Genomic DNA, 24034 nt, shown 5'->3' with positions numbered 1-24034 from the left:
CATGCTTCAACAACTCGAGTTGTGGGTGCTTCAATAATTTTACAAGGGGTACCATGACATATCTCACGCTAGTAGCGGCCTCCTATATCATTTGTAAATAGATAGGAACTATAAATAATTAGGATAGATGAAGGACAGGTGTTTGAGGCATTTCATTTTCCATTATAGGATACCTGACCCTAAGTATGGTAGTAAATAGTAAAAAAGTAAATATAATAAAAAAGTTAATGTTAATAATTTCATACATTAATGTAGAGGAAAGTAATTAGATGAACATTTTTTATTAATAGATGATTTCTATTACAAAAACATAACAAAGTAAGATGAGTAAAAGTGAGATTTGACCAAAATCACATTAATTATAAAAGGTATTGAAAAACTATTATAGATTTTTTTAAACTGCAACATTGTACTTATTTTCTTCGAATAAAATTTGTCGTATTGATTTTAGGTAGACAACATGTAATGAAAAACATAGTTTAAATCATAAAATTACATTGATCTATGTAAAAATAGAAGCAAGAAGTTTTCACAGTTGGAACCTGACCTCAAAAGTTTAAATGCATTTAGTATGGTGCACTCAAAAGTATCATCTCCAAAGTTATGACTTGATGATAAAAAAGAGGAAAAGTACACAAATCATTTGAATACATGATGAACATTAAGAGGGCCCTTCCTAATCTACGGGCATGGAAAGTTTCAAATGCTGATGTGAAAATCCAACCTTGAAAATCAAAGCAAAATCAAAAGATAAATAAATATTATCTTACCCATGATGTTACAAGGGGCCTTCTAGATTGAGGGCAAGTAATGATTCAAAAATTGATGGGAAAATTGAACCTAAAAAATCAAATCATAAAATACAATTGAAATTAAGAACAAAATCGAAAATGAAATCAAATTCATGAAATTTTATTTCTATACCTACACTTTAGTTTTAGACCTAGCAAGAAGGCATTCAACCTATACCTGACAAGTAGCATGAGCACTAGACTTTGGATAGTGATAGAAATCTAAAAAGAATGGAAAGAGATTTCACAACACAACACAAATCACATTGTGATAAATGATCACAAAAGGTAGTTACATATATAAGAATTAAATCATTGACTTCTAGAGTATAAGCTTCAAAGAAGGTGGATCTATGACTCATAGACAACTCACACACATAGGAAATAAGTACTTCTAGATAGACACCTAGGGGGACACAATGAAACATGGAAGCATTACTTCCAACACCCTCCCTTAATGCTTACATGAAAATAATGAAAACACATATTACAACAGAAATATGATATCTGTTTTATTGGTATTAATCAACACTCACATCCACTCTAGAATCTCACAAACATTGATCTTTCTTCACCACCACATCTTCGAGCTATCACTTCACCTCCATTTAAAATATAAACTCCTCTCACCATCGTTTATGAACTTTGTACAGTTGACGGTTCTTGACTACCGTGAAGAATAACCTAAAAATTGAATATCTTTATGGACATGCTTCCAACCTTGTAGTATGCATCGAAATACATACTTATAGTTATATAGGTAAGTTGTCTATGCACTGAGCTTATCCAACAGACCATCATAGAATTGACATTTTTACATACACACTTACATAGTCACAAAAATATCCTGCAACGGATTCCCTTGAAGCCCGAAGCACAACAAGACCCATCAGCGTATAACAAAGACACAAACAATTCAATGATGTGTTCTCTCAACATTGAAGAACATCGAAACCCATTAACTTGAATGATGTTTTTCTATTTATTAATTGTTATTTCATATAATTACAATAAAATCATGATAAATTTACATATCAAACAATTAAAAAAAATGAAATAAACACCAAAATATTGACCCCCTATATGCCCCACTATATGCCCATAGAAGTTATCTACTGTGTATAAGAAACTCCACTAGTAACAGCTTCAGCTCCACCATCACAATTCTCTGCACCTTCAACATCATCTTGATTGACATCAATAAACCTTCAGGCTACTACATGCTTGCTGCCTAGCCTTAAATGACAGTTAGCATGTTGCATGTTGATCTGACCCTATCCCATGGGCTTCTAATATTATAGGAATTGGGAACCTTGTAACCAAATAAGTCCCATATTTTCACCTTCTTTTGCGTCGCGTTCTCAAAATAAGCTTTGTTGGCTTCTTGATCTGTCCTGCTTGATGGATCCTGATGTTCTAGTGGTTACAACCACCCTCCAAAATTTTTCCTATGCTTCGTTTTGGAGACTCCATCTTAAAATCACATCAACTCATCTTACACCGAGCCAGGTACTTGTGCTTTGATTGAGCTTTATCTTTCACTTTTTGGCTTGTGTTTCCTTACTTCATCTACTGTCTAACCCACAAGTCGATCTCTTCACTTCGTTGCAACTTGGTACCAGGCTTGCCTCAGTGAACTGCGCAATCCTTGGGGGAAACAAGCCTTGCTCTCGGGAATTCTGTATTCCAAACCAGCAGTGAGCTTTGAGCTCTAGAATTGTGCAGAGCCAGTTGATATCCAAACTTCAATTGGGAAACTATGCAGAGCATGAGAGGCATCTAGGCCCACTCAACCGAGGAATTGCATAGAACATTTCTCTTAGAAGCTACCTGATGCATGAGCCAATGAGTTGTCCATTTCTACCTGAAATTTCATAATATATCTGAGTATGTGTGGAGTAGGTAAATATCTTATGAGGACAAAGGTGATCCCTCTAGCCCTAGGGTGGGTCTAGCTACAAACAGAACAACCTAATCCAAACTTCCTTAAACTATAATCGAATAAGAGGGCCTACCTCTTAGAATGCTAATCCGTTTGATGATAACCTCGCTCCTTTGCTCCAACTTCCTTTGAGTTATTTTCCTTCAAATACCTAAAACAAATGTACACGATACAACAAAAAACATAATAGCATAAAATCACATTCAATTTACTTAAAAATTCAAGGAACCTTAAGCCATCAAATGTAATATGACACTCAATGTAGGAAATAAATCATTAGTTGTATTGATATAAAGCTTAGAAAGAGATATAACCAAAGCCTTGACGTTGCAAGTCTCCTCCGACGTATCAGGGTTCCAACACCACTTCTAGCATCTCATGGTTAGCCTCAACAATGGAAGCTTAAGGGTTCTTCCCTTTAGTTCCAAACAAAACCAATCACATTATTCTCCCTTTACACACAAAAAATAGAAGGCAAAAAGCTATAGATATCTTGCTAGTTATTCAAGCTCCAAAAAAGACTAGTTCAGATTGGAAAGAGTTTATATAGCTTTGATGGAGGGGATATGGTTCCTGTTATGATGGGAGAGGACTTATCTCTTTGGCTTTTACCATCTTTATATGGGATAGGAGCCCAAACAGACTCCCTCAGCTCTATCTAGCCCAACCATTTACCAGACTTTTGTTCACGAAGCTTCTAGAGCTAGAAGCTTCGACTCCATTTTTAAAACTTACCAAAAGAGGATCGAAACGAGTGATGAAGGGATCACTTTCACCGGTCGGTGCTAGGTCTGGTTTCGAACTCTGCAAATCAGCATGGGGAAGGAACTAAGCAATAGCGTTGGTCTTGAAAACTGGGATTGAAGGAATATTCTTGGGCAATGATGTAAGACAGGAATGTTCTACACATGAATAGGGATGTAAAGACATGTTGTAGCCATCCAATAATGAGATTCAAGGATCGCATATAACAACTCATGGTATGGTCGCAGCCATCCATCTAAAAGAGACATGTATATCAACATGATCATGTCACATCACCTTGCAACTTGGACTTTAGTAATCTGAGACCAGGGTCTTGCACTCCAACACGACCCGATCAAAGTACAAATTCTAACATGTGAATAGATGTGTCGAAGTGAAACATGCTATAAAATCGCTTGGTTACTGGTCAATGATGTGAACCGTTAACAGAAACGAGAGAAGCCACCAATAATGACGATGGCGCTCAAGGTACCAGTAGCACAATCCACAGAATATGAATAAGGACCTGAAGTCAAACACCTTTGAAATCACTCAATCGAGGGCCAATGATGAAAACATGTTGTCGAGTGTGAAGAACTTGCCATTGAGGCATGCAGGCTCTAAGGTACTGGGAGGGAGTTTCTAGATCAATCTCCTGGATAATGAGCTGAAGTAGACAGGAAGTGATCTGTCGAAGGAAGTTCATAATGAATGCTTCATCATCGACACAAAACAGGAAACACAATGAATGAGAGTAATCAAAGATGTTGACATATTATCAGACAATGTACATGTAGGAAGGCTTCTCTTAAACATGTCGGTGACACGACTCCTGATTTTGGTAGTATTTGACATCATAGGATTAGAGGTCATGGTGATGTTGCAGAGATCATATGAGAGGTTTAAAATGGATAACCCAAAACCCAAAGAGGCAAGTGACATAGTGAGGGTATCCCAAAACTTGACACAAACATCAAATGAGTGTCAATGTTGAAGAGTGACATGTTGCCTCAAGTGAAAAATAAAACTGATGAAATATTTCCACTTTTCCCTCACCATTTTTGGTGAGTACACCAGTTATTTTTACATAATCTTGATGGAGATAACATATGCTTGTAATTTAAGTCCATCCTTCAAATGGATCCATCCTAGTAGGTTTTACTAGCCCTAAGAAGGAGTAGTTCAGTCTCGTCATAATGACAAGTCCTATGTCGTTTAATCTTTTAACAAGTCCGACAAAGGAAAAACTTGGTATCTTTTTCATGTTTAGATAGTTTGAAAAAGACACAGAAAAGAAAATTGCAAGGGTCCCTTTTCGTAAAGTTGTCTCTCGAACCTGAAAAGGTAGAAAACAATGTTCAAGACAACCTCCTAGTCATGTTTAACTAAGGGATACCTTATTCATAAATAGTTTTATCCTAGCCCGAAAAAGCGGTAAATGTATATTGGGTAAATGACATTTTGCAACCTTTAACGAGTTCAAAATGACAATAGCTCAACAATTTTTTCATATTTTGAGAGTCAGAAAAGAGCTCAAAGATGACTCCCTACTTTTATTTGCTTTAACATGTCTAAAAGGTAAAAATACTCAGAAATATTTTCATTTTTTATGAGTCAGAAAATAGCTTTAAGTTGACTCGTCCTGGAGGAACAAGTTGTATAAAGGATAGGAACTGGTTCCAGTTATGGTGGAACTGCTCAAAACTATGAGGTCAAGACACTGGCTAGTAAAACCACTCATCGTTGCAGTTCCTCAGGAAAGGAAAAACAACCAAGTGAAAGCATATGATCGGCCAAAGAGATGGTGGCGATGGAATAAAACAACCAAGGCTCATCTAGCAGAAATTAGTTGATAAAAATGGAAATCACGAGATGTAAATTGGGCATGGGTTCATTTTTACACAAACTTGAACCATGGGGAACTCTGCTTGAATTCGGTTTCATGTTTACACAAGCTTGAAACAAAAAACTATGCTTGAGTTTGGTTTCATTTTTACACAAGCTTGAAACAAAGACAAACTATGCTTGAGTTAAGTTTGCATGCCCCTGACATAATGACTCAATTCGACATACATGCCCCCCAAGCTTCATTTCATTCAGCCAGGTGGTCCACTTTCAAGATCCAAGAAAGACGCGACTGGGATTTCATGAGATCTTAATCAAAGACTCAATTTGGAAAAGGAAGTGGTTTCATTTTTTAATGAGTTTGACACAGTAAAAGAACTATCCTCAGACATATGTTTCATTTTTTAACGAGCTTGGCATAAGACAAGGAACTATGCTCACACCCCTTGTTTCATTTTTTAAGGAGATTGACACAAGACAAGGAAATCTTCTCCATATCTTGTTCATGGACCATATGAGATCATGGCTCCCAATAGGTCCTCACTAGACGGGAGAGGCACACTCTAGGAGGAATACATATCAACTGGTACCAATGATAGATCGGGTTCCAATGCCCCCAATACGTAATGCACTATACCATCTGTGTGATCATAAGAAGAGGTGGAGATGGAATAGGTAGCCACATAATTGACCTATGGCAGGGAGGGTATTGCTTACAAACAAGAACCAATAGGGGACAATTGTTGCATAGGAGGCACCTAGAGACCAATGAACAACAATTGATCAATGGTCACTATTCTCCCTTCGTGTTGAAAACAAACCACACAGAAAAGTGAAGAAACAAGAGCTCCCATTACATAAACAGAGTCATGTCCAAGGAGAAGATTGAAATCTAAAGGACCTTAGACTACCATCACATCTATATAGATAGTCTTTACTGCCAAAGGAATAGGGAGCTTTGGAAGGATCCTTAAGGGTTGACTGGTTCCTCCGTTGAAAGCCAACACATTCTGGGTGACAGGCACAAGCTGTGGGGAACCCAAAGCTTGCCAAGTAGTAGAAGACGTGATGTTAACAAACATGCCTTCATCTATTATAGTTCCATGTACTACCATATTATAGGCTTGTACTATGATCTAGAAAGGCAAATAAGATGGGAGGTGGAAAGCAATTAGTTGAATCCAATCAAAAGAAATGATAGAACTACTCGGTGGGGGTATCATATGATTTCCTCCATGCCCTGCAGGAGAAGCGGAAAGAATCTCCTGAGAAATTGGGATGGGAGGGTCACTCTTCGATTCATGAGAATCTTAGGAGACAAGAAGAAGATGAGTAGTATGATGATCACTACTCTCTTCAAGAATAGAGTGAACAACTGAAGGCAGAGCCAAGTCATGACTCTTTTCGACGAAAGGTTGGTTGAAAATAGACATGAGAGAGTCATGCTCAAGAAGAGCAGGATGGGTAAGAGATGAATCCAAGTCAATATATTTTCTGACTAGGAGAGGGTTAGAAGAAAGCCTCTAATAACCAATGGGAAGTTGGGGTTGAGGAGCTGTAAGGTTTTCCAAAACATTCAAAGCTTTATCCATAAGAGGACAAAGGTGAAGAAGATGCTCCCCTTCACATAACCTACAGGGGAATTTAATTTTTCCCTTATTCTTACCATCGCTAGCTGAGGGTGTAGCATCGACATGATCTCCAGAGGTCGACAGGGATGGTCGATCTAGATTTTGAGACCATACCTCTAAAACTCTGGGAATACCAGGACAATCTCAAAGGAGATGGTCACCCTTACATAGCCTACAAGGGAATTTTACCTTTCATGGAGGATCGGGAAGTTTGTCTACAAGAGGTGAATTTGGAGTAACAGTTGCACGGTTGGCCTCTCACTTATCTGACTTCTTCTTCTTCTTCTTCTTCTTAGCCTCCTGGTTACTGGATTTCAAACTTTCACCAGGCGAAGTATGTTAGGAAATTATATATTACGGAGCAATGGAACACATAAAATATTGCAGAAATATAAACACAGAAAATGCATAAAACAAGAGAGACACAGATATACGTGGTTCTCCCAGTTTGGGCTACATCCACAGAGAAACATCGAGTCCTTATTTTCATATTATCTAGAAAACTGAAGAGATACAGCCTACAACAGATTCGTTGTAACACCCTCTTCACTCTTAATCTCATCTCTCATCCTCACTCAGAATACAGATATACATAGACGTAATACAATTCCCTCATATATAGTGAGGAGTTGCCTTCTAGGGCAAAAAACCCTAAATTAAACATAATTGCTACCATCAGATCAGCTGCCTAATGAACAGCCCAGATTGACTAGAAATTACTAGACTTTTACAAAGAAATTTTACATCTATTTTTATCTTCGGGGGCGCTGCCCCCGAACCCCTGCCGGGGGACCGCTGGCCCCCGAACCCCCTAGCTAGGGGGGATTTACCCCCCCCAGACCCCCCCGCGTGGAGGGGTGTACAGTCTTCCTGGGTTATACATCCGGCTGAAACCTTTGAATAGAGAAGATAATCAAGTTCCACACCCAACAAAGTAGAAGAGGAAGATGAAGAAATAGGGGAAGAAGGTGAGAGGTAAACTTTAGAATCAACGTGATGTGATTCAAATGAAGGATATGGATGGACAGGAGTTGGGACACTATCGAGGTGGAAAATAATCAGATAGGTTGACCAATGGTTAACCTAGGGAAGGACAACATTTCCATTTAAGGAGCACCGATGTTTCCAAAAGAAGGAAAAGGACTAGGATTCCCATCTGAGGGGGATACTTGACTAGTAGAATCTGGAAACTTTTCCATTGGAATTGACCCTAAATAATCACTAAGGAAGATAACTTTAACTAGGAATATTTCGTGGGTAGTTAATTTTAAGACACTAAAACAAAACATTGCCTTTACATATTTTAAGAGTCGAGAAAAGGGCGAAAGGTGACTCTAGTCGCTTTTGGAGTTAACTAGCTCAAAAGGACAAGTGCTCGATGATCTTTTCAAATTTAAAAAGTCAAAAAAGATCAAAAGGTCTGCTCAGGATAATCTAGGCAAAAGGGTTACCAGACAATCATGAACTATAGAATACCTCTGAGTGAACTGAGAAGTAAGGGCAGGAAATCTCCCCGAATGTTGTGTTTGGTGTATCACGTTTACAAGGCGGCAGACTCGACTTCCTGTTGATAAAGGATTGCAAACCTAGTAGGGTCTTCCTTTATATACATCATGGTATGGGGAGCACAAGTTAGTACTAGCGTCGTTTAGTGCCGAAGCGAATTACAACAACTAGGTTTAAAGACACTAGAACACGTCTCTAGCCTAGACCTCTAAAATGTGAGCATTAAGTTTCAATGCTTCCTTAGGTTAATTCAATACATTTTAAAGTTTATCTTGAAATTATATCTCAGTTTCATGCCCTATCGATGTGACTCGAAAAAACTCCTATAATGCAGCTAAATGGTACAAAACCCTTTCAATTTGATGAATGTTTACACTGATGAGAGTAGAGAAAACAATCAATGCAACAGACAAGCAACTGAAAGCAAGATGACTCTTCACTACTTCGCTTTTAAAAAAAAAAAATGAAAAAATCTTCCCACATCCTATCTTCCTATCAAATCCACTTTAACTAGTTCTTTCAATGGTAAAAGAAGTTCATTTCCTTTTGAATGCAAATGATGATGCAGTTATAGCTTTCAATGATTATACTTAATGCAACATATCGATTCAGCAAACTAGAATGATGTATTTTTCAATGGAATGATAAAATGAAGCTCTCACATAAACACTTCAATGAAAAATTTTCAAACAATGAACATCAATCATATGTAAAAGATGAAAAAGAGAACTCTTTCCAAACCAAACATTCAAAGACTCAATAGAAACAAGACAAGCAATTGTAATCTATGCTCAAAAAGAGACGTTCAACCAAGAGAAGAGCAAACAAAACTTTTTGAACTTGTTCAATTGAAACCAAAGCAATAAAACGAACTAGAACATAAAATTCATGGAGCAGTTAACCAACCACTTGACTTGTTGAGCATGCAAATAGTTGAATGGACAATCACCTAGATGCCATAGGGTCACAAACCATCCAAGGACTCAAAAAAACAAGTAAGGAAATCTCAAATCAAAGAAGCACACAAAACAAGCTAAAGAAGCTTTCTAGCCAGGGAGAAGAAAGGAAAAATAGGCTAAAAGGCATAAATTATGAGGGCAAGACACACTAGTCATGACTCAAGAGAAACCTTAATCTTCACCCACACGAATCAGCGTGATTTCCTAATCGACAACAAGCACCCCAAGGGGGTACGACGCAACTGTTTTTTAGCAATTCACGCCGGTTGGCACAACTGTCAGAAAATAAAACGTGTTGATCAAGGATTTCAAGGAAAAATATAAAAAATTTCAAATCTCAAAACTAGACTTGTCGCTCTAAATTTCAGAACCAAAGCAGTAAACAAGGCAAAGCATAGATAACCAAAGGGAGAGGGTGATACAACAAAATTTCACACAAACCACAAAATGAGAAACAATCAAAAGAGAGGGATGGCTACCTAGTGGAGTCACCAACTTGTGGAGTAGGTAAATCTCCTCTGTGGACAGAGGTGATCCCTCTAGCTCTAGAGTGGGTCTAGCTGAAAACAAAACAACCTAATGAAAAATTCCTTAAACTAGAACCAATTAAGAGGGCCTACCTCTTATAATGCTAATCCGTCTGATGACGAACTCACTCCTTTGCTCTAGCTTCCTTTGAGTTCTTCTCCTTCAAATACTTGAAACAAATGCACAAGAGACAACAAAAAACATAATAACATACAATCGCATTCAATTTACTTAAAAATTCAAGGAATATTAAGCCATCAAATGTAATATGACACTTAATGTAGGAAATAAATCATTAGTTGTATTGATATAAATCTTAGAAAGAGATACAACCAAAGCCTTCATGTTGCAAGTCTCCTCCGACGTATCTGGGTTCCAACACCACTTCTAGCATCTCATGGTTAGCCTCAACAATGGAAGTTTAAGGCTTCTTCCCTTTAGTTCCAAACCAAACCAAACACACTATTCTCCCTTTACACAGATAAACTAGAAGGAAAAAAGCTATAGCTATCTTGCTGGTTATTCAAGCTCCAAAAAAGACTAGTTTAGCTTGGAAAAGGAGGACTTTATATAGCTTTGATGGAGGGGAGATGGTTCCTCTTATGATGGGAGAGGGCTTATGTCTTTGGTTTGTTCCATCTTTATAGGGGAAAGGAGCCCAAATCGACTCCCTTGGCTCTATCCAGCCTAGCCATTTACCAGACTTCAATTCACGAAGCTTCTAGAGCTGGAAGCTTTGACTCCATTTTTAAAACTTGCCAAAAGAGGATCGACGCGAGTGATGAAGGGCTCACTTGCACCATTTGGCACTAGGTCTGGTTTCAAGCTCTGCAAATCAGTGCAGGGAAGGAACTGAGCACTAGCACTGGTATTTAAAACTGGGATTGAAGGAAGATTCTTTGAAATGATGCAACAGAGGAATGTTCTGCACATGAATAGGGATGTAAAGGCATGCTCTTCATATAGAGTTCATTGTAGAGGTCCTCCAGGATCAAGGAATGGGGAGTACAAGGATAGTGACAAAATGTTGTGTAACAACATGCATGGCATCTTTTCCTGAAAAAGAAAAAAGAATAAAGAAAAAACCATCCCTAAAAAATAGGGATCTATTTTTAGCAGTTTGAGGCGGCCCTTGAGTTATTTTTGGAACTGCCGCCAATTGTCACTTTTTCCTAGATTTTTGGCCTTCACGTCATAAACCCTAAATCGAACAAATGTATTTAATGGATGCTTCTAGAACTCGTTTGCACATTTGGTCTTGGAGATATGGCATTCTCGAGGAGATCTAGAAGCCTTCAGCATAGTCATCACAAGTTTTCCACGTAACTCTTGCTTTTCTAGACTTTCACTTCTTTTTCTGTTGCTTTTGTTTCTTTGGCTTGTTAGAGTGTTGTTTCACCCATTTTATTTACTGCTAGCTGGAATTTTGATTTTTTTTAGCTTTTAGAAGTGTTGTTTTAAGTTTTTCATTTCCTTTCCCAAGTGTCACGTGCATTACCCACTTTTTTCACTAACGATCGTCGTTGCGGTGACTCTCTCCATGTGCTTCATCATTCTTTAGTTTGATTGATTCCTGCACTTGTTTTATTTGCATGCATCATAATTCACTCATATATGCACCCACTATCACTTCAACCTTCCAATATGCTCATTTTCATGATCCCATTGGGCAGATTTGGGGTTCCTTGGCTTGGATCTTTCTCCTCTCTGGCATGCAATGCACATTTTTAGATCTCAAGGCTCTACCTTGGCTCCACAAATTGCGCAAAGGTTGCCAAGGCCAAGATCAAACTTAACACTATAAAGTTCGAAGAGTCAGTCCTGAGCCTCGACCATTGGGATTGCACAATGCACAGTCCCAGCTAGCCTAAGCCTGACTGAGTTGTGAATTTCACAGTTCCACTCAGCAAGACCTCCCCACCAGTAGTTGGGACAGTGTAATGTATAGAACCAGCTGGAAGTTAGTCACCTCTGAGAGCTAGGATTGTGCAATTCTTCCCATCACTTTCCCTATTTGTTGTTTGGTTTGTTCTTGAAGTGCTTTTGGTTTCAAGCTAACATTTGCATGCCATGAGTGTCCTATCCGTCTCTATGTATAATAGTTGTTGAGAAAGTCTCCAACAGTTATAGATAACATTGCTTCCAAGAGAGCTGCATCAAAGGATACTATCGAGAGTAGCACTAGTGAATCAGTTGAGTAGGTGTTAGTGAATTTTCCATTTTATGCACACACTAAGTTGTTCATTGAGAAGGTCATAAAGTTAGCGTGGCAAGAAATGAAAGATATCTTTTCAGGTGACTTCAAGGAAGATCTAGACAATCGGAAGGTGTATGTCAATATCCAACGATTAGGCTTACATAAGGTTGCATGCGGGTACCTCACCTTCCCATGTGTGGACATCATCCAATGAATTATATTACACACAGATCCAGAGACTATAACATTGATCAACGCTAGTGGGACAGGACTTGCTACATTCAAGATGGAGAATCATCATCAAATGTAACACTTACCTCAGCCAGTGAACTACATGGATAGACTTTTCTATGTCACCCACAACTTTGTAAATACCATATATTACAAAGAGTTTGGTGAAAGATCTGTTGAAATTCAAGTCAACACCCAATCATGTTTACAAAACTAAGTCACTCAGAAAGGCCTACCAACTCTTGATCATCTTTGCATGTTGATTGTACAGTCAATAGAGCATGGAGACCTTTCCAGAGAATTGTGTGGTTGTGTTGGACCAGTTGGTGAATGACAGTAGGCCATTTAACTAGTCAGATATGTTGGCTCATCAGTTGAAATTCCATGTGACTAATGCCCGAAATCTGCCTAAGGATGAGAAAGAGATATTCTACATGTCTACATATTTACTTGATGTAATCTATGCCCAGCATCAGTTTCCTTGCATGGGTTGGACATGCAAACCACAAGAGAATGTTGTCAATATTTATTGAAAGTTTCTTTCTGAGTGCATCTACTGAGGAGTTATGGCAAGGCTAGCTAACCATTTCATCATCCCGGTGTACAAGTTGATCTTTGAGAAAGATCCACCTTGCATATCCCAAGAAGCGACGGAGGCAATCCTTAACATTGTACATTGGTATGAATCACCCAGTGGCACCTTCATTAGGATGTTTGGTGGAGATAAGCCTTTGCATGTTCTATCAAGGTATGCCATAGACAAGTTGGTCATGCAAGAGGTCACATATCACATCTCCACAAGGTTATCGACAGGGCTACATAGGAGGAAGAATGCACCATGGCCTGTTCTTCCTTTGCGGATTGGATTGTATGATATTAAGAGCTTGAAAGATGTGAATGTCGAAGCTAAGGAGATAGTGAAGTTTGAGTTCAGCACCGAAGAATTCAATCTGTATGATCCACACAGTATTTTCAAGAACCATTATGCGAAGGTGTACTATCCATGGATCCATGGGACACGTCATTGGGCAAAGGAGGACCCTTGGAGGTATTGTTAAAAATACTCCAAGCTCAATGAACACGTGAGTGTATCTACAACGTGGAAAGATGCTCTGCAGGTAGCAACACCACAGGAAGCAACAACAACAACAAGAATAAGTAGCAAACTGGCATAGGACAAGGGTAAGATGAAGATTGTCGAGAACCGAGAGGCTGAGCAAAGACACAAGTTCAAATAACACCCTCTCATTGAGAAAGCAGCTTTGGGAAAGAGGCAACGACACATAAAGAGAGCAGAGCAAAGGAAGAGATAAAAACAAAGGTTGGAGGAAGCCAAGAGGAAGTTGCAAGAAAAAGAGAAGATGTTGAAGGAAAAACATGAGTTAAGAAGGTGAGAGATGGAAGAGAAGTAGAAACAAGAACAATAAGAAGGGCAAGGCGCGATGGCAAAGAAAACTTCACAAATATAGGTTGAGGAGTCAGAAGAGCTAGCGGATGAAGAAGAGGGTGAACAGATGCAGGATCGGGAGCTTGCTCAATAGATTGAGAAAATGGTTGAAGCAATGGACCTGGGCTTGGGATAGGAGCCACAGGACCAATATATCGACCTCATGCTAAGAGTACTCGAGGCCACCCCTTAGTATACGCCACCTCCAATATCATAACCAGTCCCGAGCGACCAAGGAGAGGTTGTTCTCCTTGATGATGATTCGGTCATGGATGTGTTGTTATGAAACCAACTCACAAAACAGAAGATATATATCAATGACTTCAAAATAAGCCTCTTTGAGGGGGGAATATACTTTACAATACATAAATGAACAATTCTTGGATGATACAAATGACAAGACCTCCTTTCTATATATAGGAGTCTAAGGAGTCCCAATATTTAGAGCCTACATAACAATAATATTATAGGGGCACACCAATGACAATAGTGAGCTTCTATGGGGCACAATATTAACAACATGGGGACTAGATGGACATAATAATACAGTAAGGGGATACACTAGTAGTATAGGGACCTAACATTCCCCTCTCCTCCAAAAAAGTGTTGTCCTTAATGCTTGAGTAGTTCTGGATGCTTTTGTATAAAATTATCATCCTCCCTTGTGGAGTGTTCAGAGGGTAAGTTCTTCCACTACATGAGATACTCTGAAATTGATTGATTTCGTTTGTTTCAACTAGGAGCTTGTCACCTATAACCTTCATAAAGTGTGAAACATCGAAAACTGGGGGCACTCGGGAAGATGCAGGAAGCTCCAATTTGTATGCTATAGTACCAATCTTTTACAACACCTTGTAATGACCATAGTACTTTGGTGATAATTTATTATCCTTCTTATCTTGCTTAAGGGACATTTGTTTGTATGGTTGTAGCCATAAAAATACCCAATCACCTAAATCAAAACTTCTTTCGCTGCAATGTTGATTTTCATGTTGTTTCATTTGATTCTGTGCCAAAGTGATGTTATCCTTTAAGAGTTGGAGAACTTGTTTTTGATGCTTGATGTGATTTTCCACTGCTTGAACCTTAGAATTTTCCATTAAATATGATGTGATTGATGGTGGATGATATCCATAAAGTGCTAATGCATTACAAGATATTGTTGGATTCATTTCTTCCTTCTCTGGGGTTTTTTCTTGGCGTATATCTTCTTCTTTTGATGTGTCTTGATCATTTTCTTCCTCCTCTTTACAATCTATGTAAAATAATTTCTTATCAGCACACTTATGACCTTTAGTGTGTTTTCTATCACAACTATAACAGAGAACTTTTGCTGTTTTTTCCTCCAATGATTGTGGTGTCAACCTTGTATGTTGCGGAAGGCTGGGAACAACACTTTCGTCTTTATAGTTGTGAGTGGTAGAATTCCTTGCTGCCATAATTTCTATTTCCACTTTTCTGGCCACCCTAAATTCATTCTCCAATGAATCGGGCTCCAAAAGGATAAATTCATGTTGGATGTTATCATTTAAAGTCCATATAAAGACAACAATCCTCTGCTCCTCTAGAATATCATTTACCCTTATATTCAATTTTTGGAAGTCCTCAATGTGCTCTGCCATTGAACCCTTTTGTTTGAGATTTATCAATTGGCTAAAGAAGGTGTTTCTCTTTGCATCCTCATAATGTGATATCATTTACTCCATGAAAAATGATAATGTGACAATTTTTTTACAAGAACAGATCCCTATATACCATACAAATTGATTCGGTTCTAAATATAAATATGCAATACGTACCTTTTGTGTGTTTCACACATTATGGAGATCAAAATATTGCTCCATATATAGTATCCATGTTATGAGATTCTTGCCATCAAAATTCCTCATATCGATCTTTATAATATGGTGGGTCTTCAATCTAACATTATATTCTATGAAATCATTATTAAAATTTCTTTTGTTCTCATCATGAGTTTCCTCTACTACATTTTCGCCATTGAGAAACCTTTCTTGTAGCAACTTTGTCCCACCTTCCTTCAAACCTTCCATGTCTTTCATAAAATATTCCATGTTTCCCTTCAATTTTGCTTCTATACCATTGATATTAGCTTCCATGTCATAGATAAAATCATTTATCTTAGCTTCAATCACATTCTTCAAATCATCCATCTATTTTTTCTTGCTAGGTGTTTATATTTTCTTGATTCGAGTCATTCTTTTCCTTGCTTTTAGGATCTTGATATTGAATCTGTTTTATCTATGTAATTTCGCCTCCCCAAGGTATTAAATTTTGTATAATGGTGTCCATCTCGGACCTCTTTCCAACCCCACATGTATTATTGAGATTGGATTCTCCAAGAAGGAGCTATATCTAATCTCCCATGATGTCCTCATTATATACTAGTTCAATAGAGAGAAATTTTATGAAGTGCCACATGTCACTGTTTCGACCTTCGACCTTGAAAACAATACCCAACAAACTATAGTCTATCCTATTTCTGTCCATTTTTACTAAATTTGAATCCGATGCTCAGAGAGAAAGTTATGAAAATTTTACCACGGTCACTTGTTTGAGATGGAATTCGGGAGCTTTCAAAAACCCTAACTTTCTTGGATCATATCTCCAAAACTAAAGTGAGAAAAATATTGAAATTAGGAAACAAGATTTAATAAGATTTCGGCTCAAATGGGTTTTAATTTTAGCTTCTGAAACTTTGTAGCAATAAATTTATAGAGAACATTACACGATGACCTGTTTGGAGCAGCGAAACCCTAAAACCCAATGATTTAATACCAAATGTTATGAAACCATCTAAGAAAATAGAAGAAGAAAGCAGTGGAAGATCACATCGAGCATCAAGATCAAGTTCTCCAAATTTTAAAGGATAAACCGACTTTGGAACAAAATCAAATGAAACAACATCCAGATCAGCATTGCAACGAAAGAATTTTTGATGTAGGTCACTGGGTATTTTTACGACTACAACAATACAAACAAATGTCCCTCAAGCAAGGTAAGAAGGATAATAAAGTATCCCCAAAGTACTATGATCATTACAAGGTGATGCAAAATATTGGTACTATGACATACAAATTGGAGCTTCCTACATCTTCCCGAGTGCCCCCATTTCTCCATGTTTCATGCCTAAAGAAGGTTATAGGTGACAAACTCCCAGTTTAAACAATATTGTTGGAACTTGACAAGGAAGGAAAAATCATATTGGAACCTGAAGCAGTCATGAAATCAAGAACCTGACAACTACGAAATCAATCAATTTCAGAGTATCTCATAAAGTGGAAGAACTTGCCTATTGAAGAATCCACATGGGAGGATGATAATTTTACATAGAAGTATCCAGAACTACTCAACCATTGAGGACAACACTTTTTTGGAGGACAGGGCCATGTTAGGTCCCTATGCTATGAGTGTATCCCCTTATTGTTATTAGTGCAACCCCCTTATTGTAGTTTTTTCCCACCTAGTCCCCATGTTGTTATTATTGTGCACATGATCTCGGTGGCTCCAGACACATGCAAAAATATAAAAGGGCTCATAAATGGTCAAAAATCAAAGTGGTCAAATTCCAACAAAATAAATTTCAAATTGAAGTGCAAGTTGCCCTGATTCCAACTGTGCAAACGACACTCAAATCCAAGCTCGTATGGAGGAGTTAGAGCAAGTCAAAGTTCAGGGTTGACTTGGCCAAGTGGTAGGGTTAATGGACCTACAAATTGCATAGGCAACAGTCACCGGAATCTGGCAAATGGGTGGGAAAATTTGTTGCCTACCTAAAACGCCCAATGACCCTTATTTTCCGGAAATTCAAAAATGGCCGGTTGTTTTATAAGAAAACAAAAAAATATATTAAATTGGGTGGCAGGCCATAACCCCCGCCACCCCCATTGCATAATACACCAACACATATATTGTGTTGGGTCGGCCATCACCGGTGGACTTGACCCACAACCTCCACAACATGTGCCACTTGTCACAACCAGTGGGGCTTGAACCCACCCGGCTTGCCCGGTCGGCCCACCTCCCAAGCTCCTACACACAAAACAAAATAGCAGTAAGAAAAATAACAAACAAATAACAACATACTGATTTTGTTAGGGGCAAGATTTGATCTGTCGACCTCTCTACCTCAAGAGCTTCACCCTAACCAGTGCACAAAGGGTGACAACTTTGTAAAGTACGCCACCCCTTCACCATATAAACCTTAAATTTGATCCCTGGGGAAGATGCCAAGGGAGTCATGAGCAGAGAACCAACGAACCACGGAGGAATAGAGTAGTAGACCAAACCAAGAGGTCGGAATCATGTGGCATGAATTCCAAGACAAAAATATTTGGCAGGAGTATTTCCATAATCTTTTGATGCTTGTGGCGAATATTTAAGATTCCTTAGGAGGTAAAATTTTACATTTTCAGAATGTTATCAAGTTTACAGTCATTTTTCTCATATTTTTATAGGGAGTGCAATGGTGAATTCAGATTCACCATCTGAGCGGAAAAATTGCAGGTGTCCAGTAGAATAGAATCTTTGAAGAATCTTGAGGAATCTTTAGATTCTCTTAGAGGCTGAAATTCACCAAAGCCAGAATGTAGCCAACTTTATGCTCAAAAGTCTCAGAATTTCACAAGAATCATGATGGCCAGATTAGATTTGTGATCTGAGTATTAGATTTCCAGTTAGTCCATGGAGAAAATTTTTTGGAGAATCATGGGGAATCTAAAAGATTCGCAAAGGCTCAGATTTTGACTGTGTCGAAATTTGACAAATGGATAGTCGATTGTAAACCTCTTGATGGTAGAAATTCAATGGTGCAGTCAGTTTTTATAGCTGAACCTTCCATTTTTCGACCAACTTCAGAGGTGAAGGTACGTGAGTCATTCATGTCATGTTTTCCTTCATAATTGTTGAGATGATGTATCATGTTTGAGATCCCTTTTTGATGTTATGTTGTGGGATAATTATTTTCACCTTATGTGAAATGTATTTAGCTTGCATTGATATGTATTGTTGTTGAGATCCCTATGTAACTATGTTCAAAGGATACTCATTGCCACATTGTCTGAGATCTAGTTAAGTTGTCATGCTGAGAGGAAGCCTTCTTGAGTGAGAATTCCTATAAGCGGAACATCTCGTGGAGAAACAACCCACTCTTGTTTGAAGGTGTATATCATTGATATGAAAAATATTCTTCCATGTACATCATCATCATTTCCATAAATATATGAAGCGACCTCCACCATCTTGACATCTGGCTCGAAGACGTAGTCCACACTAGACAAACTCCATTATCAAATGTCTTGTGTTTTCACTTTGTGATAGCTTTCATGCTTCCTCTTTCTTAAGAATGCATATGTGTTCTTTTATGCTCTTTTAAAATGAAATTCTAGCAACATCACATAACTAAAAGATCTGAGATAATTCTGATAGTTGAAGGGACCTAGATCAAGTTTGGTATCAAAACGGTCTTCTCACTGATGTGAATTATGAGTGTGAAAAATTGAACATGCATCAATGGAGGGTGACAAAGAAATGTTTGATAACTTCCTAAGGATGTCTAAAATGGTGGACATATTGTATGAAGCTTACGAGAAGAAAGAAAGAATAGAGAAAAATGCTCCATCCACACCTTCTAGTGAACATTCATCGCCTTCGTCATCTTCTCTTCATTCGAATGAGGAGATCAGCCAAAGCCTTCAAGAAGATAACATTGAATTGAACATTCTCTTCAAGAAGATAACATTGAATTGAACATTCTTATACGAGAAGAGAAAGAGGAGAAGCAGAAATTGTAGCTTCAATTGTGAGCCATAGAAGAGGCCCTGGAAGAATTGAAGTGCAACAGCTAGAGTCTTCAAGTAGAGGATGCTGAATTAAGGATGCTTCTACAAGAAGAGAAAGAGGAAAAGAAAATACTGTTTCTTTAGATACAAGGCATGGCAAAAGCCTTGGAGAAGTTGAAGAACAATGAAGTCTTAGAGAAGTCCTCATCACCTATTTTAGAATCAACATTTGAGGTAAACAATGTTGGTTTTTCTTCAAATTCATGTTCAAATGATTTTATTTTTGTTAGAAGTGTGGAGATACTAATTACAGGAACTGGCATGAGGATCTTTACCAAGATGGGATACAAAGGAGGAGGAATTGGTGTTAATGGCCAACGCATGAATCAACCATTGGAGTTCGTGCAAAGAACTCAATTCGTAGGTTTGGGATACACCAAAGGAGAATGCTCAAAGTTTTTAGAAGCTTCCGAGACATTGTTGAAACCGTCAAGGAAAGAGAATGATGGGAATGCATCACCATCATCCCATGGTAGTGCACATTGCAGAGAAAGAGATGAGGCAAGCTCTCATCACCATCATGGCATCAGAGACAACCAAGAAAGGTATAAAAAGTCCCACTATTCCAAAGTTCATTTTGATTACAAGCATCTTTTTAATGATGAACATAAATCATGGCATAGGAAAACATGTAGTTTTTGAGGGTTACATAACCATGTGTTTACTAAGTGCTGGAAGAGAATGGAAGCACGAAAGATGATGGGGCATGAAAGGCCCTATCCACATCAGAGAAAGAGGCATGTTAAGCAATTCTGGAGGAAGAATACTTATTGCAGTCATTGCAACAGAGGTGGTCATCAAAGAGCCACATGTTGGATTCTCCATCCAGAACTAGTTGAAAAAGTTGATTGACAAGCGAATTCGCCATAGAAATATGACCCATTTACTTTGATAAGTGAGAGATGGTTGTTCTAGATGTGTTAGGTTGTCATGGTCTTATTTTTTTAAATCATTTGTTGCAATTTAAATTGTAAAAGTGACGATGTGTTTTCCATCACTTTTTGAAGAAACAATGATGTTTTGGCCTTGTATTGATAGTTGGGGTATTGTTTCCATTTTGATGTAAACTTGACCATAGAGTATGTGTTATAAAATCGTGGCAAGTATGGGATGCTTGGGTCATTAATTGGTCATGTAATTAAGCATGTAATTTGAAAAATATTGTACTACAGGTTTGCAGAGGATGCAAGTGTCGGCTCATCACTTATGGATCTGAAGGACAAAGGTGAATGAGAAGAAAGGGTGACCTGTCAAGACACTTATGGTGCAGACAATGTACATGACAGTTGCAAATTATGTTGATGCTTTTGGAGGACCAAAAGCTTCTTAGTGGGGAGGATTGATTTAGGTGGCTCTAGACACATGAAGACATCTAAAAGGGCTCAAAAATGTTGAAAACCCAATGTGGTCAAATTCCAACAAAATCAACATCAGATCGAAGTGCTTTTCACCTTGATTCCAACGGTGTGAATGACACTCAATTTTGAGCACGTATGGATGAGTTAGAGAAAGTCAAAGTTTACGGTTGACTTGGCCAAGTGATAGGGTTAATGGACCTACAAATTTCACAGATAGCGGTCACCAGAATCCAGCTAATGGGCGGGCGAAATTGGTGCCTACTTAAAACATCCATTGACCCTTATTTTTGAAAAATTAAAAGATGTTCATTTTTTTTATAAGAAAACAAAAAATATATATTAAATTTGGGGGGTGGCCATAACCCCGGCCACCTCCATCGCATAATACACCAACGTATATATGGTGTTGGGTGGGCCACCACCAACGGACCTGACCCAGACCCTCCACAACATGTGCCACTTGTCAGAGCCGAAGGAAGCAGGGCTTGAACCCTCCTGGCCAACCTGGCCAGCCCACTTCCTGGGTGCCTCCACACGAAACAAAATAGCAATAAAAAAATAACAAAAAAATAACCACATGCAAATTTTGGTAGGGGTGGGATTTGATCCCCCGACCTCTCTTCCTCTAGAGCTCCACCCTAACCAACACACTAAGGGTGGCGGCTTTGTAAAGTCTGCCACCCCTTCACCATAAAGCTTAACTTTGATGCCTTAGGAGGAGGCCAAGGGAGCTGTGAGCGGAGAATCAACATACCACGGAGGAGCGGAGTTGTAGACAGAGCCAAGAGGCCAAATCATGTGGCATGAATTCCAAGACAGAAATATTTTGCAGGAATATTCCTAGAATGTTTTTATTCTTGTGAGGAATCTTTTAGATTTCCTAGGAGGTAAAATTTTACATTGTCCGAATGTTATCAATATTATAGTAATTTTTCTCAGATTTTTGTAGGGAGCATGATGGTGAGATCAAATGCGCCATCAAAGTGAAAAAATTGTAGGTGCCCATCAAAATAGAATCTTTTAAGAATCTTAAGGAATCTTTAGATTCCCCTGGAGGTTGAAATTCGCCAGAGTCAGAATGTAGCCAACTTTATACTCAAAAGTCTCATTATTTCACAAGGATCGTGATGCCGAGATCATATTTGTGATCCGAGAAATAGATCTCTAGCCAACCCATGGAGAAAAATCTTTGGAGAATCATGGGGAATCTAAAAGATTCCCAAAGGCCTAGATTTTGATGATGTCAGAATTCGACAAATGGATAGTCAATTTTACACCTCTCGAAAATAGAAATTGAGTGGTGCAAATAGGTTTTGTAGATAAGCCTTCCATTTTTCGGCCAACTTCAGAGGTGAAGGTACATGAATCAATCATGTCATGTTTTCCTTCATAATTGTTGTGATGATGTATCGTGTTTGAGAGCCTTGTTTGATGTTATGTTGCGGGATCATTATTTCCACGTTATGTGAGATGTATTTATCTTGTATTGCTATGTATTGTTGTTGATATCCCTATGTAACTATGTTGAAGGGATACAGATTGCCACATTGCATGAGATCTCATTAAGCTATCATGGTGAGAGAAAGCCTTCTTGAGTGAGAATTCCTATAAGAATAACGTCTCATGGAGAGACAAGCCACTCTTGTTTGAGGGTGTATTTCGTTGCTATGACAAATATTCTTCAATGTACATATTCATCATTTCCAGTAGTATATGAAGTGTCCTCCACGATCTTGATACCATGCCCAAAGACGTAGTCCACACTAGACGAACTACGTTATCAAATGTCTTGTGTTTTGACTTGTTGATCATTGTCATGTTTCCCTTGCTTAAGAATACATATGTGTTCTTTTATGGTCTTTTAAAATGAAATTCTAACAACATAAAAGAAGTAAAATATCTTAGATAATTCCGATAGTTTAAGGATCCTAGATCATCACCATAGAAGCCCACTGTTGCTATTGTTGTGCCCCTACAATATTATTGTTATGTAGGCTCTCATTATATTGGGACCCCTTAGACTCCTATATATAGAAAGGAGGTATTTTCATTTGTATCATCCAAGAATTATTCATTTGTGTAATGTAAAGGAGGTTTCCCCCTTGAAGAGGCTTATTTTGAAGTCATTTATCTATCTCTTCTTCTATTTTGTGAGCTGGTTTCATAACATGTGTACAATCTATCATTTGATGAGTTGCAGCAAAATATTTTATAGGTGTGGAGAAATAATTTCCCAGATGATCATGCGTCACCTGCATTTATGAAGGAAAGGGTGATAGTGTCAGATGTCAGAAAGCATCTAGTCACCATGGTCTATGCCACTACGGCTCATACAGGAGCCACAAGCTTAAATGTCAAGTTCTTGTTAGCAGAGAGTGAATAGATGGAAAACAACTTGAAAGCGGCCAAGAATAAAGTAGAACAATCTACTGGATCTGCAATGGAAGAAATGAGCAAAGTGATACTTTCTGAAGTATCAACTCTTGAGGAGACCATGCAGAATCTCTATGACAGATTTGTCACCGTGCCTAAGGCAATTCTCCATTTATATGGTTTCTAGTGGTGAAGCATAAATATTTTCCAAACTCTCAAGGACATACACATTTTTATCGCCCATGTGCACGAATGGGCAATGAGGTACAAGGGAGCCCTACTTCACTTGCCAAAAATGATGAAGCTGCAGGGAGAGCTAGACCAAGCAAAGATCTGAATGTAGATCCAAAACTATGAGTAGCTTACCCCATTTTCCAGTAGCATATAGGCTTCATATGCATGGTTGTACAAGAGCCTAGATTTCATGGTGATAACACATAAGATCCGTTAATCGGTTCCCTCAGCAAAACTAAACACAAGAACTAGGTCCGACTAGAGATCAATGAGTACATGGAGTAGTTAAGGCGAGAGACCACCAAGACTGACTTGGATCTAAGCACAAATAACATGCAGAAGAACATTGGTCATCCTGTCATGGTCAACACCATGCTACATATGCTTCAA

Source organism: Pinus tabuliformis, chromosome 9, assembly GCF_031772625.1.
Source record: "Pinus tabuliformis cultivar Carrire ecotype Pingquan chromosome 9, CPIR1, whole genome shotgun sequence".
Classification (NCBI taxonomy): Eukaryota; Viridiplantae; Streptophyta; class Pinopsida; order Pinales; family Pinaceae; genus Pinus; species Pinus tabuliformis.
The sequence above is the reverse complement of the archived record's forward strand: the minus strand, read 5'-3'. Positions refer to the sequence as shown.